The sequence below is a fragment of the Lactuca serriola genome, chromosome 9 (assembly GCF_051521515.1).
Source record: "Lactuca serriola cultivar US96UC23 chromosome 9, Lser_US96UC23_V15, whole genome shotgun sequence".
In the NCBI taxonomy this organism is placed as follows: domain Eukaryota; kingdom Viridiplantae; phylum Streptophyta; class Magnoliopsida; order Asterales; family Asteraceae; genus Lactuca; species Lactuca serriola.
In genome coordinates, this window is record NC_136416.1 from 49324726 (window position 1) to 49343297 (window position 18572).

Here is an 18572-nt window from a genome sequence, read left to right on the forward strand (position 1 = left end):
TTATATACCATTTAAAAACGTTAATTGAGACATGAAAAAAGAAAAGAAAAGACAAATAGGTATAGGTATATGGTTTGCATCTGAATGCATTAGGTAGGACTTTAAAAAACGTTAACTTCAAACCAATTGCTAGTTAGCCAAAAGTGAAAAACAACAGTAAGCAGAAAAATAGTTGTTTGATGAAAATGCCCTTGATCCATTAAATGATAATTGAGAGAAATGAACAGTCCAATGATAAACTTGGAAAAAACTTAAGGAGTCTCCTTATTATGCAGATCAATTTCGCAGTCAACAAAATGGTAAAAAAGAAAGAAAAATGCCTTTGGAGCCTTAACCAAACCTATCTAAAACTGTTTAAAAACCTTTTACTTTTCTTGTTGTTTCCCTTTTTCTTTTTTCTTTTTTATTCCAAGTTCGGCCTTTCACCATCACAAAACTATGTAATAACTTGCAACTTTTAAGGTTGAACAAAGATTGACCAAATTGCCCTTTGATAGCATAATACAAGTTCCTGATTTTGAAGAAAAACCTGCACCAATTCCAAATATGGAATGATGTCAAGTTAGTTGTAAGCCTATAAACGGAAAAAGAAATTGGGCATCCGTTAAAATCAAGAATTAAAACAGATGCTTTAAACTGCACATTATGTTTAAAAACCAAGAATTTACCATCGCTTATTGAGACTGTCCCTGTAAAAACAATTTCTTGCCGATTCCATCAGTTTCCCTCTGTCATCCCAAGGGATTCACTACCCTAGACACCCATCCAAATAAATCACTTAATTGGAAGAAGCAAAAGAAAAAATTAAATCCCATTTTCTAAAAACTACTTCCTTTGACCCTTCCGACTTTGGTTTCTTTTGATTCGTCAATAAGAGAAGGTTGGGAGTGAAGGATCAGCATTTGAATCAAAAATATTTTTTCTTTACTTTTTTTCTTTGGTTCAGTAACCAAGAGACCCTATTCAATTTCACAAAAAAAACAACATAAAAACTATCTTCCTTTCTCTTCGTCAAGCACATGTTTCTTTCACTCTCTTGTAATTACTAACATTTTGAGCACTCTTTACATCAAGCATGGTGTAATTACATCAAGCTATAAATCTTAACTACATAGCTGAAACTAATTCTAAGGTTTGTATCTGAAACAGACGCTTAACTCTAGCAGGTAGTTGGAAAAATTTTAAATATAGTTAAGAAAAATACATTAAGAACTCACTAAAGTAAGAAATTGAATGGATAAAAACATTTTATATATTACTAAACCGTTAATATATAAAGTATATGTTTTATATTTAAAAAGAATAAATAGCTATCATTACGTAACATAGTGGTTTGTAGAATGGTAGTCGAAACTATACTTATTTCTCATACTATTATGTCACCTGTACTACCTACCAACGGTTTTCATAGCTTCCAATAGACTCCAGATTTCAACTATTACTAACAGGATCTTTGAATGGAAAAAGACAACATGTAAACAAAAAAAAGAGGAAAAGTTAAATGAACTAACCCCCTTTGATGAACTTCAAGCTTTTGCTCCATAAATTTGACCTAAAATGAACAAAAACACCCGATTTCAGCTTTCTTTACTTAAAACACCAATAACTTACTCACTGATAATCAACTAAGAATAGAAAATAAAATAAATCAATATCAACATAGAGGAAGATTCAGATAGTAGTAGGAAGAAGAAATAGTTGAGTTGAAGGAAGATCAATTGATATCAAACATTATTTGAGTATCTGCAGAGGGGAGAATTTTGGGAACAATTCATACCTGGAGTGTGGTTCAACTCCCTTTTATCCTCCTTACATCTCGCTTATCTCTCCTGAAGCCTGCAACGACTTCAATTTCAGCCCCCAAAGAAATTATAAAAATAATCAAACAAACCTAATGATTGAAATGGAGCGACCAATTTGATACGAAGGAGGTGGGGTTGATGAGTCGGAGCACCAGTCAACGACGTCAACCTTTGCTGTAAAAAAAACAATCACCAACTGTGAAACCCCGCTAAGCAGGGTTTAGTTAAGACCATAGTTTTAGTCTTTTGTTTATCGGTTATGTATGACAAACATTAAAAAGTCACATAATAGCAATGTACTTTTCTTTTTCATTTACAAAAAAAGCAAACATATTTCCAATATCATATGTACAATTCTCATGGAAATATCATGCCAATAATCAACAACATAAACTACAAAGTTTCACATATCCAAAATCATCCATTCACCAGCAAAAAGTTACAAACAAAATATAAAGAAAACCAAACACATCGCTATAAAATTACAGAAGACAAAGCATCAAAAAAATAAGCCAGGGGTATTTTTGTCGATATTTATCACTGTTGTAGGAGTATCTATGTCTTCAGTTCTCTCCAAATAGCATAAATGTAAGAATATATTCATTTGTAATCATGTTATTATCAAAAACTTAAAAAACAAAAATTTAAAACAACTATTATTAATTAGGATTAAAAAAACTCATTGTAAAAACATTTGATAGACACTGATTACTAATTTCATCATGTAAGTATCCATGAACTTATATAACTTTGTTATATTAAATATTTTTCATTTAAATAATTAACTAATTGTTAATTTTAAACTCGGTTGCAAGGTTGATTGGTTAGAGTCTAACCAAAAAGTGAGCCCTATATAATACATAAGTTACCACAAAAGAAAATACGTTACCAATAAAGTTGTCACTTCTAAATTCCTTGGCCCTATCAGTATTGGTCGAATACCATACAACATGAAGAATGTTCCCAACAGCTATGAAACGAGTTAGATAGGTTGGAGTCGATTAGAACAAAAAAAAAGACCATTTTTATGAGAGATATGGAATAATGAAAGTAAGGATGACCAAATCTCAAAAAGGCATACCTGCCATGTGGCATAATCAAACCATAAGTAAATGAAATGCAATTGTTAGCAGAAACGGTGTCTATCCTTTGAGGATTCTCCCTGATTACACATAAGTCATGTTAGTTATTTGCATAAACTTATATAAATTATGAAAAACATTTTTTTTCTTACTTCTCAAGTGCTAAGAATCTTTTCCATGCTGTCCATTTCAATTCTTCCTGTATCAGATGAAGGAAATAGTTAGCTCTATACAATGATTCAAAATAATAATTATATCAAGAATAAAGAAAAAAGGAAAAAGAGATATGAAATTGCCTTAAGAGATCCAGCAGATGGAACAACAAACAAATTCCAATCAATTCCATCATCATACTTCTTTCTTTCTCTATAAACAACCCTTGCACTATTATATTTTGGTTGATACTCAAATACCAATCCTTTATCCTGCATATAGACAATTAAGTGAAATAATGATGAAAAAATAAAATAAAAAGGTCCTATTGTTTTATGGAAACAAAAATACCAATCCTTTATCCTGCATATAGACAATTAAGTGAAATAATGATGAAAAATTAAAATAAAAAGATCCTATTGTTTTGTGGAAACAAAAATATTACAAACATGAATCCATTTCAAACTCGCCTACGCATCATGTTCTATTTTCTTACCAGGAACACCATCACCAACACAACTCAAACACAGTACAAGTGTTGAATAGTTTCCCAACATCATTTGAAACATACAGAAAAATTACATAACTCAAGAAAATCAAAATAAATTTATTTTTACCTAAGTTTTCATCGAATGTTTGAAAACTTCCAGGTCTTTGTTTATTTGCTTTCTTCTTTATCACTTAGCAACTGCATCATAACTGCTTATTATACATGGCCTACTGTTGAATGAAACATATAATATACCAAATTCGATTCACCACTTTTGAATACGGTTAAAGAATTATAGTTGTTTTCCTTGGGTGATGTGTAAACAAAGTGACGCATCTATTTCAATCGTGCTGGCCTAATAATGCAACCACTAATTGCTCTGTATTTTGACCATATTGTTAGTTTTTGAAACTGAAAATGGAAAGGAAATCAAATCCATTCAGAAATTGCAACTAAAGAAGCTTTTCATACCTTAAATTCAAACTCTTAAACGCTCACAAACCCACGTACAATCACCACATTGGGGAAGAACAAAAAAGCCTTCAAAACGACGGGACCTGCGCCGACAAGTTACAGGAACAGCAACAGAAGATGAAGCAGCGTCGTAAGCTGTCCGCTTTAGCGGAACAACCATCAGAAAATAACCGGAGGACACAACGACAACAAAAGAAAGAAAATTACGACAGCAGAGGCCAACGTAGCAAAGACAAAAAGCGAAGAAGAGCAGAAGAAAATTACCTGCAACTGAGAGATCAAAGGACGCGGAAATGGAGAGCAGAGGAGGAAAATCGGGAGCAGAGGAGGAAGTAAAAAGGAAAAGAAAAGAAAAAGAAAAAAGGAAACGGGAAAGCGGAAAACAATAAACGGCAACAATACACGTGGAATGTGTAAACATCAACCACGAAAGAGGAAAAGTCCACGAGTAAGCAGGAAATAGAAGGAAATTAAAAAAAAAAAAAAAAACTAGGGAAGAATCCCGCGTTGCGGGTGTTGGAGTTGCGGGGGTTGGGGGTATTTCATTGCCTTTTATTAAAAAACAGTAAATAGCAACAAACTTTACAATGCTTTACATATATTGGCTCTAATTTTTCATATGTTGCTATACAAAAATGTAATGTTAAATGTTGCTAATTATACAAAGTATCAAATTACTGCTCTATATGCTATACCTGGTATTTCTAAATATACAATGCAATATGTTGGTAGATTTTCACATCGCCACATTATATCATCTCTTACATGTAATCAACATTTGAAATACAAATCATATGTGCCCACATAAAGTCCTAAATGTCATATTTTCTACATGGTACTCTTATGGTTAGTTGTTCACATTGTATTAGGCATCAAATGGTATAAATCATCATCAATATAAAGAGTGGAAGTAAATCTGTTAGTAGAGTTAACAACTTAAATTAAAAGTACAATCATATAATATAACCTTTAAATTAGTAGTTTTTCTCTTGTGTCACATCGTCCCATGTTTTCTCCATAGGTTTCCTGATTAATGAAGACATTAATGGAAGTTAAATCACTTAGACTTAATTATTTCATGAATTACACTATAATACAAACTTTTCTAAGCTGGTTTTATAGTAAAAAAGTAATAAGATATCATTACCTCAAATGAGACAGTCTGAGTTTGTCATGGAAGAGCTTCCAAATTCCAACTGCAAAGCAGGCTCCATAGAGCAGGATACAAAGTTTTCCACCACTCTGGTTACTTTTGAGAAATAACATGTCATGATTCCATGCAACCCATATACACTCTCATTAAACAAAAAAAAGAGAAATAAAAATTACCAATTATTAAAATTACCAGTAAATCATTGGGATCCCGGCTGTTAAAAGTTGATGGGGGAGGGGGAGGTGAAGGTTCAAGGGCAGAACCGTCATTTGACACATAATCGTCTGTCGACTCGGGTATAGTTTCATCAATGGGTGAATATGAATTTGGATCACTAACCCCTGTCAAATCCATCACAGCATGGTCTAATGTATAAAGCATTATTTTCCCAATCTAAATATACCATAGAAAAGTAGCAACTTAGATAATAAAATCCCTTATTATTAAGATAAGTAATACTTTAATATGTGAGAGACTTTACATTTAGGTTATTTTGTTTGGCCCTGTAAATGTTGGGAAGCATATTCATCAAGTGCAATTTTCCATAAAGTTCATTTTGTTATTGCATAATGTTCATTAAGCAAAAAGAGGGCTCTACTAACTTGGTCAAGCATGTACTGAATATTTCTGCCTCTCTCAACGGTGTCACGCTTTATCCTCCTTCCTAATCGCACATCAGAATCTGTATTCAGTATTCATGAAATGTAAAATTGTTATCAAATAATGAAAATCTAATAATAAACATGTGAATAAAAGTATCAGTTTTATAGTAAAATGAAATGTGATATAGTATCTGGCCATGCAAATTTCACTTCATTTTGCATTCTATTTTTTTTCTCACATTGATTTTCCATTGTCTATAGGAAATCCAACATTTATTAAAGAATCTTAAATGTTTGAATTTATTTTAGTTACAAGTACAAGAAGATCAACGTGAATAAATTATGATAAGTAATGAACCTGAATCAACAAAGATTTTGATGTTCATCGTATCTCCAACTTTGCTATCATGAAGGACAATAATTACTTCAAGAATGATGACTTCTGAAGGGTTTACCTACATTTAACTCAAAGATCAATTTTTTTTTCAAACACTAAAATTTGTTCATGATCAACATAATCAGTTCAACCTCACATACCATGCGAACTGATCCACTGTTCTTATGGATCATATAATCATAATCTGAAATGTTAGCTAGTTGTCCCTTTTTTAATGTTTCCATGCATGATAAGAGAAGCTCAGTGTTGAAAGAATCTGTATAAATCATCATGACATAGTGTAAAGTTTCAAAATGTTTAAGAAAATTGTAGTATTAGGAATTTTGAGATGAATAAGTTAACTACCAGGGTGATCAAAATTGTAATCTTGTGCATTTGTTGAATGGTCATCACTCAAAGAACGATAAAATGAATCCTATAAAGAGTTGAACTTGATTAAAGTACTTGAACTAAATTTTAGCATTGCTAGAATTAGAGTTTAATCAATAATCATAGAAAACCATGTAACTTGTAGCATCTAAAGCATGTTACTTTACAACCTTTTGTAGGGTTTCAGTGTGAATAGAGCTTGTGTCTTGCTTGATTGACAAGAGCAACTCTTTGATCATGGAGTATTGATATAATCACATTACAGACAGTTGTTTTTCCAGACGCAGTTCCTCCAGCAACACCTTCGTAACGCATGTAAACTATAATTCGATATTGATCAAGCAATTAAAAGTAGAGGAGAAAAACAATTGATCGGGTAATACTGAAATATAAATTTGAAGAAAGAATTAGAGATTGAAATTACCTAAAAACACAGGGAACATAACCAAGCTGCCAACCAATAAAGCAAGCACTGTCATGGAGTGAGACAGTGGAAGCTCCATCTTGACGTCTCGGTGGGGCATTGCGTCGAACATCTGGCGGGGATAGTCACCAGTCTCCTCCATCTGCAATTAACCTTGCTCCACCGTAGAATTAGTAGAAATAGATTATGGAAGTCAGTTTGATCTTGTATACAAACAGGGGGAAATAGCGGTGGAGAAAATCAAGAAGGAGATTGAAGCTTTGAGACGAACTGGAGCAGTCTGCGATGATGGTGGTACTGAATCGCACAGATAAGATGGAAATAAGTACCTGATAGCGTCTATCGGTTGATCCCTCGTCAATTTGACAAATGCTTCGAAAGCTTCCAAAGAGCTTTCCCAGGTCGGCATATTTGAAAACGGAAAAGTGAGGCTAGCCAATGAAATCGAAACACGTACTCGCCGGAAATCGGAGATCTGATCAGAACAACCGGAGAAACCGGAAGTGAGAGACGAAGCTATGGCGGCCTTTTGGAAGATGTACCTGTGAAAACGAACCTTTGTCTTCTTTTTTTGCTATTAGTGGAGCCCTAATCAAAAACCGAATCAGAGAAAACGTCGATAAAGCGGATAGGTAGTAATCTAATTGACGGTGACCACTCCTGCCTAAGAGAAAAGGAATTAATGTAATCGCCACCTTTTGCTGCCCTCAATCTCCATCTCGGACCACCGCTGCTGAGGGGCTTCGCCTATCGTGACTGGAGCTGAAAGAAAGCGAAAGAAAAAAAGGTGAGACGGAAGAAGATGAAAGGATTTGAGGCGGTGGCAAGGTCTATAAGAAAACATAAAAATCAAACGCGTGTCTACGGTGGCAGAAGAATATAATGCAAAATGAACACGTAGATGTCAGAGGAGACGGGTAAAGTCAAACAAAAATTTTAAAAAAAAATTGATATTGGTCCAATCACAGCCAAGAACTATTCATCCGGTAGTTAAAAATTAGTATATATATAAATATGGATTAAAAAAAAAGAATACGAAAATCATAGTAGGGGGCAGAAAAACATATTGACTTATAGTTAAGGAGAAACGATGAACGTAAATATAGGGTCTAAAACTGACAAACAAATAACAATTTCACTGTTCATAAGTTTCATAACTTTAATATATATATATATATATATATATATATATATATATATATATATATATATATATATATATATATATATATATATATTAATTTTTAAATGTTGTATACTATGAATTGATTAAAAATTTATAGATCGTATACAAAAAAAATGAAAAAACTTTTAGCTGTCGCTTGTTAATTAACAATCTTACCCAAAAATCTTTGAATCAAACAATCTCTAAATATAACTTTTCCATTTTTTTTAATTTAAATATTAAAATAAACTCCTATTATGGAGTGCTCTAATTTTAAAAACTCAACCTCAAAAGCTGCACTTCAACCTCACAAAAACGTTCATTCACCTCCTTCAACACTCATGATATGACATCCTTATTCTCACTATTGGAAAAGTTAACACCAAATTTAGTAATGAATATTTTTCATCATTATTGGCGACAGAAAATTACTGATTTTTAACAGATTAATGGATTATATATATGCTAATAGATATAATCTTATTTACACATTTATTTTAGTTCATTATCTTAATGTTGTTAGACTTAAATGTTATATTTAAAGATAAATGATATTTAATATGTTTTGAATTGGATAAATACATGAAAATTCATAGTTGATGAGCAAAAGGAAAGGTTTGGGATAAGAATGGAATTGATATGAATAAAGATCAAAACTTGCCAAAAATCAAGAAAACACGACGTGACACAGACATGTACGCACCGTGACTAAGGTGAGAAGTTTGAGACAAACACAAAAACATCACAAACCGTGATGCGACATATATACATTCGCAACGTGACATTGGTGTATTTTAAACTCCTATAAATAAATATCTTTTTCCATTCCAAAAGGGTGCAAGCTTGGGAAACAAGTTGTATTACAAAAATCAGAGATCAAAAGAGAATTTGAAGCTGAAGAACATGATTGGAGTATCATTTTGAAGATCAAAGTGTTGAACCATCGACTAATCATTTGGTTTGCTTTAGTGTCATGTTTAACAATAATTTTATGATTATTTTATGTTTTCTAGTCATGATTATGAGGTAATACCCTTTGCTTCCACTTAGATGTAGATGAATCCCTAATAACTTGGTTTGATTTGTCAGTTTGGATTTATAAAGTGTATTGTTTATTATGTTTGTTTGGTTGTAATTCCTTATGTATTAATTTTTTTTACCTAAAACTGAATTGCATACAGTCTATAGGATCAATCTGATTATATTAACTTATATCTTAATTACTTTATGACAATAAACTATTAGGACTAGTGTTAGACCAAATCCTAGGGCTAGGTAATATAATCGTGAACTTTATTGTGTAAGAGAGCATTATATGACCATTCTATACTTAGATTGATTTTCATGACCATTGAGATTAATCAATAGATCAAATGCATAACATCTTGATGTTGAGGTAATTCCAAATTTTAACCCTAAGTATGAAGATTATTGCAATTTAGCCCTTGTGTATGAGACCTGTTGCAAAATTACCCATAGTGGCATTTTTGTAAATAATGGGCGTGGGACACGTTCGTTGGGCATACATATCATACATTGGACGTACATATCGTACACTGGGCGTACGTGGAAGGATCCCAAACCTTAATTTTTAAGGTTTGGACCTTATTTAAACATCTTTATGGCCTCCAAGTCTCTTCTCACATCAGCCTCCACCACTTTACTCGACCTTAGCAAACCCTAGTCCCTTATTTGAGCATTCTTGACCTTTGGTGTGAATTTTGGTAACCTTGAAGGAGAAGGAAGGAAGTAGAATCACCTTGGAAGCTTGAAGAAGCTTTCGATCTAGAATCCTCATCTATCTAGCAACCTCCAGGAGGTGATCGGTAGAGTCGGTGTTGGAGTTATACTCGGTACTGTGTAGTTTTCTGCTACTCGTCGGACTGAGAGGTGAGTTTTCCTCACTATACTCGTGGGCCAAAGGCACCAATGTTGGGCCACTAGATTATGTATCTTGGTTATAGGATAGTGTTATGCTAGTATATGACTGATTAGTATATCTGTAAGATTATCTATATTTGCTGTATCTGTGTTTATGTTTATCTGTTACATATGTCGACATATTGTGGTTGGATTAAGGCGGTCCTGCTTTTTGTTGAAGGCCAAGACACCCGGGGGGATCCGGATAGGCTGTAGGCCCTACGAGGTGGTCTAGTTAGGCCGAAGGCTCGTAGAGCGGTCCAGATAAGTTGTAGGCCCTGTGGGGCGGTCCAGTCAGACTGAAGGCTCATATTTGCATGCTTTTGTTTGTTATGTTGTGTGATAATACTTTTGGGGGAATTTACTAGCTTTGGCTTACAATTTCAGTTTATTGTTTTAGGTATTTCAGAGGATCGTGGGAAAGCGAAGGCATGATCGTGCACATCTTCCTATTTACATGATATTGACTTTCGGGACACTTTGATATGATTTTGAAACAATGGTTTTTCTTGTAAACAATTATGGATAATGGTTGTTTTTGAAATTTTAAATTTCTATAATTTTGAGATGTTACAAAGTGGGGATAATGACTTGAAAGAGTAACGAACTTTCGACTTTTTTCACATTTAGTCACTAAACTTTTTTTCGTTATCTATTTGCCATTTAACTATTGAAATTGTTCACATTTTACCCTTATGACTGGCTGTTACCGGTCATAAGGGTAAAATGTGAACAGTTTCAATAGTTTAGTGGCAAATAGATAACCAAAAAAAGTTTAGTGACTAAATATGAACAAAATCGAAAGTTCGTTTCCCTCTAAAAAGTTCAATGACTAAATGTGAACAAACTTTCTATTATATTATGTTTTAGCAAATTATTTATTTTTGTTAAATTGTAGCAACATTTGTTGATGAAGAAATCTATGAAAGAAAAAAAAACCCCTTGAATATATATTTAAAAAAAACAAAAAATCGAAACCGAAATAAAAAACCAATGGTTTGACATTTTCGAAAATAAAAAATCAAAATTTCCAATATGATTTATGTTTTACAAAAAAATGAACCATTCTCACTGATGTGAGTTATGACCATTGGTTTGGCATGCGGAATTTGTGACTTCCCATGAATACGTAGTTACAGCATCGTCTGAACTCGTAATTCATAGTAAGGGGTTAGAGTATCATCGCATGAATACGTAGTTACAACATCGCCTGAACTCGTAATTCATCACCTACATGTTATGGGTCTGCTGGTGTTTCCACTGGGTTGTCTAGAATAGTCTGTGGTCGCCATTTATACTCTGGTAGATGATTACATCGCCACATTGTCGGTTAAGGTTATGGTATCTCCTTTCATCCTACATCACCTATTCATCATCATCTATTTACCTAATTATCATCACCTTTCTATCATCACCTATCTCTCATCATTTTATTTCATCACATACTAACTATTTCATCTACTCATGTTTCATCCACAACATATTTGTAGATATAAAATAAATATACCGTTTAAATCTTTTAAAACATGTATAAAATCGTTCATCCAACATAGACAACAAGTATTCAAATAATATGCACACATAGCACGTAATTTATATAAACTACTTCATATGTATGTGTAAGATGAAAGTAACTATATATACCATAAAAATCCCATAAATGCTTCCTAACTTCAAACCCCAAGGTTTACTCTACTAAAGCTTCATATTCTCGGCTCTCTGGACCTAGAAGGGTCCAGATTCCTAACTTCAAACCCCAAGGTTTACTCTACTAAAGCTTCATATTCTCGGCTCTCTGGACCTAGAAGGGTCCAGATCTATAACACAAACTTGCAAGAGGGGTTTGAGGCATTCAAAACCCCAAAGATGAAGTGATTCACGCCCTAACCCCAAAATGGAATCTACACAATAGGGAAGGAAAGAGGTTCATTTTTGTACCTCAGAATGAAGCTCCTTGCTTGAATAACTCAGAACAATAACCTTCCTTGGTCCCTCTTGCTGGAACTCTTCTCCTTTCTTGCAAAATCACACCAAAAAGCTCAAGATAGCTCTTCCTCTCACTCTACACACTCAAGCTCGCTAAGGTTCTCACTTATGGGAAAGGTAGTCACAATTGAAGGCCATAAGTGCCTTTAAATATGGCTCAGGCCCAAAGATTTAGGGTTTCTGCCAACAGCGCGGACTCGTCGAGTCCATTCATTAATCCGAGTCATCAATCGCGACCTTACTCGACGAGTTGAGGCGTCAACTCGTCGAGTCTCTCTTCTTAACTCAAAAGAAAAATACTTAAATTATGATACCTGGAAATCCGGATGTTACATTTTGTTTTTTTATTTCATAGATTTCTTCATCAACAAATGTTGCTACAATTAAACAAAAATAAATAATTTGCTAAAACATAGTACAATAGGAAGTTTGTTCACATTTAGCCATTGAACTTTTTAAAGGGAAACGAACTTTCGATTTTGTTCACATTTAGTCACTAAACTTTTTTTCGTTATCTATTTGCCACTAAACTATTGAAACTGTTCACATTTTACCCTTATGACCGGTAACAGCCGGTCATAAGGATAAAATGTGAACAATTTCAATAGTTCAATGGCAAATAGATAACGAAAAAAAGTTTAGTGACTAAATGTGAAGAAAGTCGAAAGTCCGTTACCCTTTCAAGTCATTATCCCTACAAAGTGTTTCATAATTCGAACATTTTAATTGACTATTTAGTTAGCTAATTGCATGATCATTATGTTAGTTACTTTATAATTAATAATATTAGTTAATTGGTTCCATATAGATTATCAATATAGAATCAATAATTAACGATGTTAAATCCATTGTACTTCTAATAAATCATCTAGAAAACAAAGGGATTCAGAATCTAAGGAGGAGTACTTATAAAATAATTATTTTAATCAAGTTCTCTACTTTCGTTTTACTTTTTAAATCACGTTTGATTTAGTTTAAACAACCACACACCTCGATTTACTTTTCTATTTCTTTTAATTGTTTTATTTATCTAAATCAAATCATACTTGTTCCCCTTATGTTTGATATCTGGTCTTGCCATAACTATATTGCTACACGATTAGGTACACTGCCTAATGTATGTTAGAGTTAAGTTGAGATAAAAACCAATTTTATAAATTTAAAACTTTGATTAATATTTAGTATATAAAACCACACATCACTAATCGCTTACAAAATTTGACAATATCCTCATCGAATGAACGATGCAATTTAATATCATTTCATATCAATCGTTAATTCATTCCCAGAAGAATAATATTTGTTTGGAATTAACAAAATTGTAGTTTACCTATTATTAAGTTTGACTAAATAGTTTTTTTAAATGCTAGCAATATGTTAACGGCAGACTTTTAAAAGGTAATCGAAATGCCCACTTTTGTCACTAAATTATCCATAAATTCATAAAAAAAATCATCAAATATTGTGATGTGTTAGTTTTAAGGATTTTGAATAACACTAGACTTGGATATTTTAAGGACCGTGTTTGTATCACTTTTCAAAATTTATAATTCTTCCCAACTGCATGGGGTACACGAATTCAAAAGTGGGATGATCCAAGAACTGCAATCCTGATTACATGCCTAATTGGAATTAAAAAAGCATAATACCTTGTTGTGATTTGTGTTTTTCAGAGACAAACTTATGCAGAGCAACGATGCAATCTTTTATGGTCTATTTTATCTACAATATTAATCTTCCCTAAATACATAAAAGATGGCGGTTGATGGCAGTTACAAGGAGAAAAACTAGGGCCAATTAATAATGGTGTAATATAAGGGTTTTTGTGGGAAAATAGTTTTCTAGGAAAATCCTTAGGACAACATCATTCTTCCTAGCAGAACTCCTGTTAAGGGCGCTACCTTTCGACCTTTCCAAGGGTGCTTCCTCTTGGAACCCTTTCCCTATAGGTGCTGCTCCTAGACCCCCATATTCCCGAGTTCATATTTATCAATCCGAGTGTACAGCCCACACCTCCAATCTCAAAAAGTAAATTGAACTGAACATTTATCGATATAATAATAACTACACTAAAGTATATTGATACCATTAAAATCACCGACATTCATCCCTATTTTAGTGTAATCCTCAATTAACTAAAAGGCAAACACAAAACCAAACTCATTCATAAATGAAAATGTCTGTAAGATGGAATTTTCATATTAGTATAATAAACATATAAAGAATTGGAGCCTTCAACTCATTTGAGTAATTAAAGATATTATACAAATAAGTTATACACAATGCATAGAAGATTAACCTTAGCTTTCCGAAGCGGAAACACTTCACACTCATATAGATAGTTCTTCTAAATCTTGCACCTATAATGAACTTTTTTCAAAAGAACTACTAAGAAATTAATTCAACCTACCTTAGCTCTACAAATTAAGCATATACCTTAGGATGTTGTAAAACAAATGTGCTCTAGTCTCTATAAGCAAGCTTTCCACATTGAATTCAACTTCCAAAATTGTATTTGAAAGGAATTATGTATCTCAACCATAGATTTATTAAGTTGGCCTTAAACCCATATATATATATATATATATATATATATATATATATATATCATAGACTTTGCTACCAAGTCTCTAGGTAACCCATTTGTCAAGTGATCAACTAACTACTGTTGAGATCGAACACATTCAACATAAATGATTCCATAAGTTATAAGCTTATATACCATAATGCTCCTAACACCTAAATGTCATGAATTTCCATTATAAACTTGACTATAGGCCTTTGTCAAAGTGGCAACAATGTCACAATGTATAGAAATGTGTGATATAGGCTTTGGCCACAAATAAATATCATAGATTAAATTCCTTAACCATATTGCTTCCTTACCGGTAGCTGGAAGGGCTACAAATTTGAATTCCATAATTGAATTGGTGATGAATGTTTGTTTCTTAGATGCCCAAGAAATGGAACCTCTTCCATAAATAAAAACCCAACAACTAGTAGAAGAGTGATCATTAATGTTTGTAATCAAACTAGCATCTAAATACCCTTCTATGACAGAAGGAAACCCTATATAAGTTAAACCATAATCCATGGTTTTCTTAAGACAATTAAATACCCGCCTTACTGCTTGTCAGTGATGAGTACTAGGATTGCAAATAAACATACTTAGCTTTCCTACAACAAATTAAATATCATGCCTTGTTTTGGTTATTGAATACATTAAACAACTTACGACCTTAGGATACTCAAATTATGAAACTGCTTCGCCAGTATTGGTGTAACGTCCTGTTTTTTGGGGCTAGAAGTTTTGGGCTTTTTGGTAAAAATAAAAATGTTTCTTTAATTTAAAGTAAATAAACTGAAATGAAATAAAAAAAATGAAAGTAAATGGTTTTGATTAATAACCATAATAAAACTTATTGCTAATCCATAAGTAAATTTTGATAGAGTTTGGGTGTCAAACGAAAACTTTTAAAGGTTAAGGGCTAAAAGTGACAAGTTGGGTAAACTTGTGATTGACCTGAGAGTTCGTCCAAATAATCATATTGGATCAATTTTGTACAAGTTAAGATAATTAAGGACCATTTGTGGGCTAATATGAGCATTAAGTGAGCATATGGACCAGTTGTGAAAAGATTTTTGAATGAGAGACCAAATTTGTCAACTTGGGGGACGCACCGCACCCCTAGATTTACGCTCCATGCTTCTTATGCTGAACAGATTATAAGCTTCATTTTTCAAAGCTTTCCTCATTCTTTAACCATTTCTCCTCCATTCGATTTCCAACGATTTTCCCCCATTAAACTCGATTTTTCCTAAAAACAAATCCTTTGGTGTTTGAAGCTTGAATTCCTTGGGTGAAACCTTGCTTAATCATCATCATCATCTTTCTTGAAAGGTATAATTCTTCTTATTTCTTCCCTAAATTTGACTTAGGGTTTGTGTGTTTGCACAAATCTGAATTTCATACTTCATTTATGACGTTCTTATAAGATTATTGTTGTTGCTTTTTTTCCTTAATCCATCTCCAAGATCCAACCAACAAATGGTTGTAAGATTTGTGAGATTGGAGATGTTTTGATGAGCTTCATTTACCATCAATATTGAAATATGAATTCATGCTTAAATTGGGTTGTTAATGTGAAAGTGTTGATGAGGTTTAACTCCTTGATCTATCTACAAACTCCAACTAACAAATAGTTAGGATATTTGTGTATTTGGATGTGATTTAATGGGTTTCCAAAAACCTATATCTTCAAATCCAAATTTTAAGCTTCACGCAATGATATGAGCTTAAGCTTATGGTTAGATGGTACGTTTCCTTTCGATCAATTATCCATTTGTCAACCCTTTGGCTTGTGGTGAGATTCCATGATCTTTGAATCATGTTTCCGTTCAAATGGTGATAATTTGGGTATTTTCATTATAGGGTTCTCTGATTCAAATTATTGATTCCAAGCGATGATATGAGCTTGTATTTGTGATTAGATTGCTTATGTTCTTCAAAATCCATGAACCGTTTGTTAATTCATGCCTAATGGTGAGATTTCTAGTGTTGATTCAAGTTTAATTTCCATGTGATGGTTTGGGTATTTTCAAACCATAAGTGTTTTAGATCAATTTCCATGGTTTCAAACAATGATATGATTTTGATGTTATGCTTAGATTATGTATTCCATTCCAATCTATGATCCATGTGAAAATCCTTGTCTCATGGTGAGGTTATAAAGTTTAGAGTAAAACCTCACTTCAAATTTGGGGATTTCAACTTTTTTGATTATGGAACTATGTTCCAAGCTTGAATCCCCACAAGGCAACCTCTTCTCTACTTTTGGTATTCAAACATTCTTTGAGGAACCAGGAAGTAATATGCTTATTTGGTGTCATAATTAGTATTAAAATGAATTGTAAATGTTCATTGAAATGATGTGTTTTGGTATTAAGTTATATTTCAAGTTTAAAGCTTTCATATTACCATTTCCTCATAAAAATGGTTTTGCTATGTTTTGGTATATGTAGAATCAAATCAATTGGTCTTGTGAAGAATTTCATTCACTTTTGAAGGTTGAGTTTTCATTAAATGTGATTTTCATAATATGTAGATGTTTAATGTTTAATCTAAGGTAATAAACCATAAATGATCCTTCTTTTGTTCTTCTGAAGTGTTATAAATTATGTTTGACATCTTTGAGCCGTCTGAATTGTTTTGGAGTTTAATTGAAAGTAGGATGGCTAAATGAGAAACAAAAAACTAGAATTATGCATCTATTCTAGTCGTGGTGCAACCATAGCTGGCCGCGATGCGATTATTGTCTTGCCTCGTTTTTAGTTTTGTGTTATGCTTGTGTTTCTGTCCTGGTTCATTCATCATGTTCCCTTTTTCTTCTATATTCAAAATTAGGACATCTTGAGATATTTTGAGCTTAGAATGTTAAGTTGACCCATGGAAGGGCATTTTAGTTATTTGACACCTTGTAATTATATTACGTGATTGATTTGGAAGTTTGGAGCTTGAAGTAACATAGTTCAAGTAAAGAAGGAGCTTGGTGTTGCAAGCTTAGGACTTAAGGTAAGTGCACTTACCTTGGAACACTAGTCCCCAAAATGTGTATTCTACTTGTGTTTTCCATTTTTGTGTTATGTTATACTTATGATAGTTTATTAATTAGGGATGCCTTTTGAATTAAGGACATGTTTTTGAGAGATTGATTTATATGTGGGGGATGAGGATGGGGAGGGGGGGGGGGTCAAAACTTACTCTTTATTATTATAGGTACAATTTCCCTTTCTGTTATATTGTAAGTTACTGGGAGCATACATCCCATATTATTGGTTTTGTGTTTTGAAACTATTTAACATATATTTGATTGCTAGTTTCCCGTATGAGGATTATTTGTGCATTCATGAAATTATATTTTTAAGAAATGTCTTTGATTGATATAAAGCTAAAATGATTATTTTGAGAAAAGAGATATTTGGCATTCTACTTGATGCATACATCCATATCATGCTAAGATGGGTGTGACTTTGTGGTCCCTGGTACCTAAATAGACAGTTGTTATTGCTTGTTGTTTGTTTGTGAGAAAATTTCTAGATAATCCCCACGTGAATAAGTAGAGGCTCGCTACCCCTCATGTAGCCTAGGTTGGATGCCCCCTAGTGCCTTGTTTGTGGGTGCAAGGAGGACTTGACAATTTTATATGTCGTGTGTTATTTACACCCGACATCATTATTTTGTTGTCGAATGTGAGTACAAAAGTTGGTTGTTTGTCATGAGTTCTTCACATCCGATGATTTTTGTGAGTTGGACTTTGAGATTGACATGAGTTAGGATAGTTGCATGCATTGCATATTCCGTTTTGGATTGTTTCTTCCTATATATATATATATATATATATATATATATATATATATATATATATATATATATATATATATATATGGAAAAGTGTCAATTTTTGTACACTTATTTATTTATCAGACTATCGTTTCTAAGTGTTTTGTAAGTCATATGAGTATAATATGGTTCTATACGATCTTGTTTGGATTTTG

The 18572-nt window shown here is 32.8% G+C and overlaps 2 long non-coding RNA genes across 3 annotated transcripts; both read right to left on the minus strand.

Moving 5' to 3' along the window:
- Nucleotides 1-240: 240 nt before the first annotated feature.
- On the minus strand, nt 241-5266 carry LOC145075063 (uncharacterized). Its single transcript, XR_013692284.1, has 11 exons — nt 5149-5266; nt 3999-5027; nt 3655-3906; nt 3181-3309; nt 3037-3083; nt 2692-2964; nt 1892-1976; nt 1778-1836; nt 1512-1552; nt 669-753; nt 241-529 (listed from the first exon to the last, which is right to left on the minus strand). It is a non-coding gene; the product is annotated as an uncharacterized LOC145075063 (long non-coding RNA).
- Nucleotides 5267-6179: 913 nt separating this feature from the next.
- Nucleotides 6180-7688, minus strand: LOC145074896 (uncharacterized). Of its 2 annotated transcripts, XR_013692161.1 has the most exons (4): nt 6947-7688; nt 6693-6842; nt 6499-6568; nt 6180-6409 (listed from the first exon to the last, which is right to left on the minus strand). It is a non-coding gene; the product is annotated as an uncharacterized LOC145074896 (long non-coding RNA). The 2 variants fall into 2 exon arrangements; XR_013692160.1 differs by having other exon boundaries at nt 6499-6842.
- Between the last annotated feature and the right edge of the window lie 10884 nt (nt 7689-18572).